Here is an 11,182-nt window from a genome sequence, read left to right on the forward strand (position 1 = left end):
GCGTATTATAGTAATTGTTTTATAAATTCCAGATTTGTTTTATTTTGGACTTCTTGCTAGTTGTTTTTAAACATTTTGTCTGAGTGATAAGCGAGGGCGAGATAAAGCGAGTGACGAACGCGTTGACGTCTTCTGACTGCGATGGAAGTACTCGTAGAAGCCGTCGCATCAAAATAAATGGATATAGTTTGAGTGTATGAAAAACATGGCCGAAACGGAAGAACTAATGGATGGATGTATGGCTGGCTGGTTGGCTAAAAGATGGGCTGTGACAGGGGGCCGAGATGTAGCCAGAACTGTCAGATCTGATGCCGTTGTTGCTGTTTTATTCTATGAACTCAGAACGCGTCGCGTCATTCGCAATTTTTCTATTGTTTGCGCAGTTTTTTTCTCATTTTTCTGCCATGTTTTGTTCCTTTTTGCACGTTACGTCTGTTTGTCTGACAGCTGAGCACTGTTTATATGCCAGACATATAGCTATCCCCGTACCCATATCCGGATATATATATAACTGTGTGTGCCCAGACGACTGCCTGTCGACGGAGTTCGCTCGTATTACCCTGTCAATCTTTACTTTCATGTGCTCGTTTGTAACGTTTTCACGCAGCAAGTGAGAGGGAAATTGCGTAGGTGTTTTCGGCCATTCCGATATGGAGTGGCGTTTCGGGGAATTGGTATGGCATTGATTTCGTCCCAAACCGGGAAATGCGCATTGATCATTTTTTGGGGTATTGCAGGATAACAATTTATTTTGACGTTTTTCTTTTGGTCAATATTCATTATTTTTATACTGATATAACTTAACTTAATTATTAAAAAAAACATATTCTTAAGTCTTAAGTCTTTTCCAGTCTTTTGCAGATTTTCAAAGTAAGTCGAAAGAAAAAAAGTTAATTTTTGTTTAATGTTAGTGCTTTTACTATACTTTTAATACCCTTAACAACAAACTAATGCGAATTTTCCAAAGAAGACTGCAGGATCTGCAACACAGTAATGCAGTGAGAAATGGAATAAAACCCCTTAATAGTTTTCATCCATATGGACGTATTAAAATCTTAAAAAGAAGGCAGCCCACCAGAAAAAAAAGAGAAAATAGGGGCAGTAGGGGGAAAATGGTATGAAGGCTTTGTCCATGTTTGCTGCTGGAGAAATGAGCAAAAATTCCACGAAAATGGGAATAGCAGCGGGAAAGCGGGGTGAGAAGTAAAGAGGAGTGGAAGTGTCTGCCTTGTGTGACACAAGTGACACTATTTTCTGGCGCTGCCAGTGCCACAAGTAGAAATTCGCTAATGCCCGCTGTTGCAGGCGGCAACTACAACAACAGGCGCACTGGGGATGCAGCGCCATGTTGCAATTATTATTTCCGGCTGGAAGCGAAAAAATAAAGTTGGATATGCAATGAGCAGGAAGCAGCACACGCCAAAAGCACAGGCGTGGCGTGCAAAAAAATGAGGCCTCCATCCTGCAGAATAACACTCAGCCGCAGCGTGGCCCAACCTCAGATCCTGTTTGAGATGAGAGCGTGAAAAGGTGATTGAAGTGGTTAATTTTTTTAAATATACATTTTCGGATTAGGGCCTCGTCTGTTTTGTATGCCAAAAAGTTAATATTTAAAATTTCAAATCTCTAGTAAGTTATATATGCAATTCATCATTTTAATACTTTAAAATTTTATTTATTTTTATGCTGTAAAAAATTAGATTTTAATAAACATATAAGAGGCTTATTAATATGGCTCTCGCCCAACTATAAAAATGTTTTGCTTTTTGTAAGTTCTACATTTTCAAACTATTTATTTGACAATAAATTATAAAAAAGCATGGCCTAGCAACTATATTTTCAAACTAATTTTATTACTTTCCACTATTTTGAATTTTTAATTAAAAAGCACTTACAGCTTATTTCAGCGAATCAGTTTATGAGCACACTTTGGAAATAAAAAATCATTTATTTATTGGCTATAAATTGCACGTTTCTTTGGGGCGGTTTTTCTGCCTACTGATCACGCAGATACCCCTTAATACCGAGCCTGCACTGTCTTTTTTCGCGGCCCGCTAAATTCCAGCCCATCATCAGCGGCAGTAAAAAAAATAGCCGTGGAAAGCAGAGCCTGCGACGCCGACGTTTCCTCTTTTGTTTGTGTGCAGCGCATAATTTGCGAGACAAACATGCAAAAATGGCCCAGAAGTGAAAAAAATATTCCAACCTACATCCAGATCCATGCATATACATATATGCAACCGTACATACGGAACCGAAAAGGGAGAACAATTCCCCAGCAAGTTGAAGTGCAAAATGGCGGGAGCAAAGGACCCCAAACGGGATGTTGAGGGGGGCTCTAAAAAGGGGGTTTAAGGGGGTCCAAAGAGGATCTGAGAGGGTGCTGTGCGGTTGCGGGTTGGAGATTTTGAAGTTTTTGCGGTGGCCGCTGTTCGTTTCGTTTCGCTTCAAGACGCAAAGTTTATCTTGCGCTTAGGCGCAACGGCCGCGAGTTGCACCCAATGGCTTCATCTCAAAGGCTCTCTACATCTTTATATTTGTGAGTGTACCACACTGGAAAAAAATGCCTTGTTCGTTTTCCTAAAACGCCTGTCTAGGTGACAGCTTACACGTTATTTTTAATTTGACAAGAAAACATGAAGCAAGAATTTTATTAACATGTCTAACCAAACCACTTTTTATATAAACTTAAATACAAATATTTCATGGACTTAAAAAAGATTTATTTTTTGTCAACTTTTTTATTTTTTTTTTTATTTTTAATTAGTACATAGAAAATACAAATTTTGGCTTCAATTTTCGATTTATTGATATTTGTTGTACTTGATTTCATTTTTTCTGAGTGTGCTTTGGTGTGGCAGCTTTTGTGGGCTTTTTGACTTGTTTATGGCCATAAGTTGATTTCCGAAATGGAATTCTCGAAAAGGGATTTGGCTGCCGGGTCGGCCCTAAACCTCATTATTGGACTTCAAAGCGAATGGTAAATCCCGCGGCCAAAAACACGGTCAAAATTGGCCTCCGTTTATTTAAAGGAAATGTACCGCCAGCAGCACCACTATCCACCCACCACCCATCATTATCTGCACACACAACCACAGCAAAAAAAAAAATTAATCAATTTTTTTATGTGCGCCCCACTTCATTGTCTCGGATCAAAAATGGAGGAAGGATATCATTGACTAATGGCTGCAGTCGAGGGAAATTTATGGTGCTCAAAGAGGATGTGTGTGTGTATAAGTTAATGAACATTTTTGATGGTAATTGAATGAGACTCCTGGGTTTGCCACTGTAGTTATGACTGATGTGTTGCCCGCCCCCGGGGGAAAAATATATAATTTATACACACGATTGATAAGCGAAATGAATTTGTCATTTCTCAGATTCTGATTCTCAGATGCTGATTGCCGGTTAAACAAAATAAAAGCTAGTAGGCTAATAAATAGTTATGGTTTTCGCCGAGGAGCGTTTCGTGCCTGTCACCGCAAAATTGTAAAATTTTCAATTTGACTAGCAAACAGTAAATGCGTATTGCACTGTGTTTCTGAAAAGTACAAACGAAATGAAATCGTAAAAATGGAAACAAGTTGCAAATAAACAAATAGCCAAATCCCTTGTAGCCACAACAACACAAAAAAAAAGGGAAAAGGGTTTAAGCAGGAACTGAAGGAAAACAAAAGAAAAACATTTGTTTAGCACTTGAAAAATGTGCTCGACTGCACAGGGCAACAGCGCAAATTCTGCGGCCCCTGATCATGTGGCTCCCCGCTTTTCCGCTTTTCCGAAACCCTCTTTCTCTTTATACTTGTCAACCTTTATATGAAAATGTTTGAGCTCTTTTTTTCCTAGTTAGACTTTGTGAACCCGAAAGGCTTGCGTATGCCTGCGTTTGTCGCTTTTCTATGTGGGTTGAACAGTGGTCTGGAGTGTATAGGTACCACATAAATAGGATCGTTATCATAGCTTTATAGAAACTTATAAAAGTTTGTAAATTGCTTCATATATGGTATTTTTGTATATGATAAAGTTATTTGCATATAACATTTCCAAAAGTTGTCTTTCTATTGCATGTAGTATTGTATAAGTCGGATCGAGCCGGATCGAACGACTATATCATATAGAGCCTATATGAACAGATGAAAAAACAATGACAAAAGTATTTTAACTTGTTAACTGTTTTTCAGTTTATTCCGTTATTCTGAAATATTTATCCATTACTTTATATTTTAATTCTGTTAAAATCATTAGAAAAGTCAAAAAATTAAAAAAACAAATGAGAAAATTAGAATTTTTATGTTTTTCTATATTTTTAAATATTCCGTGAGATTTTTAAGTAATATTTTAGAATTTAGGTTTTTATTTTCATTTAAATTAAACGACATGGGAATCTTCGTAAAAATATATGAACAAATTTGTTTTGAATACCTACACTTTACTACAGTAAGTAGTGGTCTAATATTTCTGAACTGCGGCTTTAATTTTATAAAATCGGACAACAATGTTATATAGCTGCCATCTAAACGGCATTTAGGAATAGCTGCAAGCGTACATGCTTTTTTTCGAGTTTTTATTTATTAAATGAAATGGAGGGTTAGAAGTCGAATACTTTTTTAATAGCATTTTTTTAAACAAACAAAAAAGACATAAAAAAAATCAAGTATGTAAGAACAACTGAAAAACTGTGAGTGTTAAGATTTCTTGTACACTTTCTCTGAGAAGCCACTGTGGCAGTATTTTTTCGTTTTGTTTTTGTAACTGTGGTCACGCCGCTGTCATCAAGCCAGATGCTCCCCCGTCTGAAAACTCGCCCCGTTCTTCGTTCATCGGGCAAACACTGAGGCAAAAAAGAGGAGGCAAAGTGGGAAACTGGGAAAAACTTTGGGGAAAACCGAGGAATACAACATAATTGCAATTTGCGTAATTGTGCCCCTAAAGCTGAATGAGAAATGAGCGGCAACGAGTCGTGCTCTGAGTTACTGAGTTTTGCTTAGCGGGCGCGGATGACAACACGGACGGGCACTACGGACAACGGACAAACGACAACGGACTACGGACTATGGACAGACTGAAGGACGGCTAAAATATGAATATCCGAATGTACTTAATAAACAAAAACACAAAGGAAAAGCAGACAGAGTAAACAACATGTAGTATGCATGGAAAGCGATCACAATGGCACAGTCCTTCCTTCCCGGAAAAATTACCCGCCCACAATTTTTTAGAGACCAAAATTTCGCCAAGGGGTTTTCCGGGAGTTGGAGTTTGGGCAAGTTTGGTGGCTTCGGTGTCACACCCATGGAAAAGTGCACTGAAGTTTGTTTTGTTTTTCGGGGGTTTTGTCGGTTGGGAATATTTTTAATTTCAATATGCATGCTGGACGCTGCCGAGGGGCGGATTCTGTGCAGGGGGCGTGGTTTTGGCTTGGGGAACATCAGCTGGAATTTTCATGGCTCTTGTATCTACCGAAAGTATGCGTTTATTTTCAGTTTTCATTGTTTCACATACAAATATAAACTTTGCTAGAGGATTTGTATTTCGATTGAACTTCTAATTGAAAAATATTCCATCAGGTTGCAATAAGTAAAAGTGAATTAAAAAATCATGAGTAATTTAATTGTTTAATTCGTTTTTTATATCGAGTAACAGAGCTTTTATGGACTGGTTGCCATGATGCTTTAAGTGGAGGGAAAGCTTTTGGATTTTAGTCAGATTTAAAACATACAAATATTTCGTTTTGCAAGACAGGCATGATTAATTTTATTTATGTTGCATAAGGTTTTGTGCTGTCATTTCTCAATCATTTTAGGATTCAGTTATCTATGAGACCTTCAGCATTTTAACTTCTTAAAAGATTGATGTTCAATTTTGCATATTACTTAAATTGTTTGACACATTTTTCAACTGGGTAATTATTGGGTAGGGCAACAAGAAACGCGGCATGGGGTAAACAAAAACATAACTCGGTCTTAATACTTGAAAATGAGTTTTCCCACATTTTTCAAATTTAATGTGACAGTTCATAACTTGCCTGCAAACAATGTTTGGAGCCATTACACCTGCCGCATGAACCAGCCTTGATTTGGGGCCCTCTTAGCCGTCAATTTGCCACTTCGCCAAAGTGGTTGCCTTCCCCTTTTTTGTTGCAGTCATGTGTTTATTTGTCGGCCAGCACTTTGTAAGCCACTTCTTGGCAAAAGCCAACTTGAGACTAGCGGGAAAAAGTCAGCAAAAAAGTGGGGGGAAAATAAAATTACTCAACGCCCCCGCAGCAGCTGGCCAAAAACTCGTTGGCAAGCTTATTGTCAACTATTTAAATGCTGCAATTTCGGTCTTTTGTGCAGCCGGAATGTGTGAGGCCCGAGCAGCCATTACACTTGTGGCCATTGTTTGCCTTTATAGCCTTTTGTTGCATAAATCGTTTACTACAATAAAAAGTTACTGCCGCTATCGCTGCCCGTACTTCTTGTTCTTGTTCTGCTGGTTGCCGTGTGTAATTTGTCATTCACACCACGTGCTTGGCTGAGAATTCAGCGGCGGCAGGAAGAGCCACTGCAGACTGCAGTTCTTCACCCGCTCTCGCCCACCATTTCCCCCGCTTATCCGAACCCATTTTTCCAACCCACTTTTCCGCAATCCGGCCCCACCATCCAGCATTTTTAATGGCAGCGAATACACGCGTAAGACGCGACCATTTCCATAATGCAGCACAAGAGCCACCAGCATCTTCAGCTCGGATTGGTTGCACGCTGCGACGCACAGTGGTTATACATTTTTCATAAATTCTAAATTAAAAAAAAAAAACCCGAAAAAAATATTGGGTTTTTAAAAACAGATGAATTTAATATACCAATAAATAATTAAATCAATACACTATTTATCGAGTGAATAATTTATTTTGTTATCAAATAAAAATTTTTTTTTTAATATTTGACACTTTTTTAACAAAAAAGAAAAATGTGTAATGCAAAATGTTTTTTATTTTAAATGCGACTTTTTTTTTTGAAATTTTATTTAAAAATGTTATCACATCTGAATTTTATTGTTAAATATTTTTAACTAAATTCCATTGCTTGTGATCCACTGTGCTCTGCACAAAAAGCGTAAAACTGTATGCACTCGAGCTGTATTTAAATGGTGTGTGAGCATTCGGAACCCTTCTCCTCTTGTCGCAGCATCTTAGTGCTCATTTTTTTCCTTCTGCTTGGCGCACTTTTGTTCTTAAAATTCTGCGTACGTGATCGAAATGTTTGGCAATGTAATACATTCAGTACTTTCAGTGCTTATATCCCCCTGCATTGCTTGAATATAAATTTAGCTTAATTTTTTGTTTTATTTTTTTTTGTTTGAATATGTTTGGGAATTTATGTGAACTCTTGTAAATTATTCAGAGCATTTTGTAAATTTGATGGTGTGGAAATGGTCGCTCGGGGATACTATTCGAATACAGAATTTATTTTCACTATGCTAATTTAAATATAAGTCCATTTATTTTCATTCACAATCGGAAATGGCTTAAAAGTACAATTAAAAGCCAATTTTAAATTCTGCGGAACTTTTTTTATTTGTCTAACCGAATTACTCCCAAAAGTTTGTGCCTGATAATATTTATATATTTGCCTAATATAAGTTTCAATTGACTAGAAAACCTTATGATAAACAATGATATCAACAACTCGTTCTTTATATTACTTATACCAAACCGCGGTGTACCAACATTTATTTATTTAAATGTTTATTTTGAGCCCGTGTTAAAGATGATTAATATGCTTAATGGGTATTGTTTGGGCATAGGTCTCCAAACGGGCACCAAGTGGAAGGCCCCCGAACCCCATCGAAAAACGTTGGGCTCTCTCGGTGACCTTTTGTCTTAATTACACACACATAGACCCAAAGCCCAGACGACCCATTTCAAGGTGAAACGCCACCGAAAGCGTCTCCCATGCAAAGAAATATTAATGAGCTGCTGCCGACTTGGAGTGTTGTCTAAACAAAACAACAACGGCAACGGCAAACAACATTTTGTCTGCTCATAGATTTTTGATTCAAATTTAATTACTTAAAGGAAATTATACTTAAATTGGCTTTCAGTTTTGGCGCACGCAACTGGAAAATATTTTCATCTTCATCAAGATATTTTTGTGTGTGCTTGAGTGGGGATAAAGTAAAGTGGAGTTGCTTTTTGTGTGGAGGGACGATTGTTTGGGGTGCCCTTTTTGTGTGTTTAATGCTATTAAAAAGGCTTTCAGCAGAAAATTTTTGGGTTGTTTTAGAATCAATTAATCTATTAAATTGTATATATTTAATAGCACAAAATGGTTGTGGCTCCCTTGCTGGCCGTTTTGAGTGTCTTTTTAGCAATTTGGGGTTATCGGGGGAAAATTAAAATTGATTCTTTTTAAAGATCATAATTTGGGAGAAACTTGATGTCTTTTTATACTTACTTTAATGAGAATGATAAATGGAATTAGAGCTGTTTTCTGATACATTTGTAGGGTATATGGATTTACCTTCATGGCCAAAAAAAAAAATGAGAATAATAATATATACAATTTTCAGTTTGCAAGTATTTGCAGTTTATTTAATTTTATTTTGTAAGGTATATCGTTTTATGTTCATCATTTTGCCATAATGGCCAGTCGCTTTTTAATATACATATGTATTTTATATTTTCTTGATGTTATCAATATAAACTATTGAAATATTGACAGGACTATTGTAGCAAACCGAGGCAACCGAAAAGCCAATTTAGCAAACCGAATTAAATAAAAGATTTCAATCAGAAAAAAAGTGTCAGCTGTTGAGAGAATTTGCCAAATTATAATAGTGCCAAGAAATAGCAAGCAAAAAGAAACTATACTCGATATATTTTTCATATGTTTGTGTGTAAAGTAAACCATAGTTCAAGGCTAGATTTAATGCATTTGCAGCCTGAGATGGCTTAGCACAAGGGCGAAAACCACTTGCGCCTGCCAGAACTGGAATAAAAATGCAATTTTATATATATATATAAGTGCACATAAGTGCATCCACAAACAAACGTATATAAAATGCGCATATATAACACATAGAGGACCGCAGCCAGCATTTAATACAAATATAAATAAAACAGAACTGGGCTGCCACCATCTTAGTGAGAGAGAAGGCGGGGAGGGTTGGCGACAAGTGTTACATCAGTAAAAAAGTGCTTTGCCTAACCTTGACTTATAAACACTTTTATAACAATTATTTTTTTTTGCATTTTCTCGCCGCTGCTTATTATTCCAACTCGCAGGCATAGAACAGAAATCATTAGAAATAAGAAAAAACTTAATAATAAAGAAACGAAACCCACTCGACTTGATGCAAATAAGCCAAGCAGCAGCAGCTGAAGCTTTTTGAGTGATGCTTATGAAGCTGAGCCAGCGGAGTGGGTCAGTTGAGCTAGGCACATGCAATCACAGTATTCACTGCCTATATGAATTAGGCGTAAACATATAGGGGCGGATAAAATATTAATTAATGTATTTTATTTTATTAACAAAAAAAATTGTTTGTCAATACGTAATTCTGTTCAATTTGCAATTTTTTTGAAATCTGAGTAGATCCTGATTTTCTTATAACCGTTAACAATAGTTGGTAGATATCAACAAAAAAAGTTTTCTCCATCTTAATATTTTATGTGCATTTTTCAAATTCTTCTGTTCAATTTTTAATTTCCTAAAATTTTTATAAAGATTATAATAATTATTAAAAATTACAATAATTATATATTGTAAGTGACAATATCTAATATTGTAACAAAAAAAAAGTTTCGTCTATATAAATATAATACGAATTTTCTAAAGCCCATGATTATTTGCATATAGCCCCTGATTGAATAGAATAAAATGCTAAGATTGTATGCTAACGGCTGTACTATTAACAAATGGTTTTACAACTTATATTTAGTTAGGAAACACATTTTCAGCAAACAGTAAGTACCCCCCGTACTAGACCCCTTATAATTACATACAATCAGGTGATTCTCTGCCAGTCGAAGATTTGCCCATGTGGGTAGGGTCGCCGTCTTCTAGCACCTCCCCTCTGACCCACAGCCCCACCCCTCAAGTCGGAATCAACAATAACAATAACTATGCATGAGCTGTACGAAAGTCAAATAATAATGATTGGAACGAACCACAAAAACCGACTGCGCCACAAAATCAATAATTAAAATCGCTGCAAGGTGCTTCTCTTGATTACACGAAAAGATACAAAAATCATTTTTAACTTGAATCGAGCAAAGGTAAATGTTAAATCAAAAGGCAGCAACAAAAGTCAGCAATTTAAGTAAGAAATAGAAAACGAAGACAGATAGGCAGAGGCAACAGCAGTAAAGTGATGAGTAACAAGCAATAGACAAAAAAATAAGAGAATAACAATGTAGCACCATAGTTAGAACAGCAACAAAAAAAAGCTCAAACCGCAAAAAAAATAGCATCGTTAGATGCGACTCAAGGTCAGGCAAGCATTTTAATCGTATTGAAAATGAGATAAAGAAAAATATTAAGACTAATCAAAATAATAACTCGAAGCAATTAAAGTCGGTTAGGAACAAAAGAGGTAAGGCCCCGACATTGTGGTACCCTACAAAACAAACTTTACATTTTATTATTCTAATTAATATGCTTTTAACTAACATCATAGTAACACAATGTTTTATTCAAACTACTCGCAACGCTTTAATATTCACAAATAAATTAAACAGCTTTTGCAACATTTTCCCTACGGAATTATATAGTTTTTTTAATTTAAATAAATTGTATCAACTTGTGAAGAAATGTAGTTTAAAGCGATGCATGAATGCAGTGTGTAATCTAATATATAAAAAATATTGTAAAGGATTTTTTAAAATCTGGTAAAACTAAGATTCAATTGCTTTAATTCGGATTAATTGGTTTAAGTTAAGCCTATATGCAGTTTTCTTCATTGCATGTTGAAATGCCTTAAAGTGACTTTAATCCGACCTAGTAATAAAATGAAATGATAAGTGAATGACTGTCATGTAACAGAAATGTCTCTAGGCGGTGTAGATAGATATTAAATGCCGAATTACTTGGGTTTTTGAAAGAAGAACTTTAGCCGATTTGAAAACATAAACCGAACTTGGATTACGCCTATTAATGATAAATGGTTGTTATTAGTATTAAAAATAGCTGTAGGCGAT

General features: G+C 36.1%; 1 protein-coding gene across 2 annotated transcripts in view; it reads left to right on the forward strand.

Moving 5' to 3' along the window:
• The window catches only part of LOC128259863 (Ig-like and fibronectin type-III domain-containing protein 2), an 82,750-nt gene that overhangs the window by 5,436 nt on the left and 66,132 nt on the right, over window positions 1-11,182 (forward strand). Inside the window, exon 1 of one of the 2 annotated variants that reach the window (XM_052992472.1) lies at window positions 10,560-10,578. The exons of the other annotated variant lie outside the window; for it this stretch is intronic. The gene's annotated coding sequence lies outside the window, so the exon portion shown is untranslated. Of the gene's footprint in view, window positions 1-10,559; window positions 10,579-11,182 lie in introns of those variants that run through there. 2 annotated transcript variants of the gene reach the window in all.

Source organism: Drosophila gunungcola, assembly GCF_025200985.1.
Source record: "Drosophila gunungcola strain Sukarami chromosome 3L unlocalized genomic scaffold, Dgunungcola_SK_2 000009F, whole genome shotgun sequence".
NCBI classification, from domain to species: Eukaryota; Metazoa; Arthropoda; class Insecta; order Diptera; family Drosophilidae; genus Drosophila; species Drosophila gunungcola.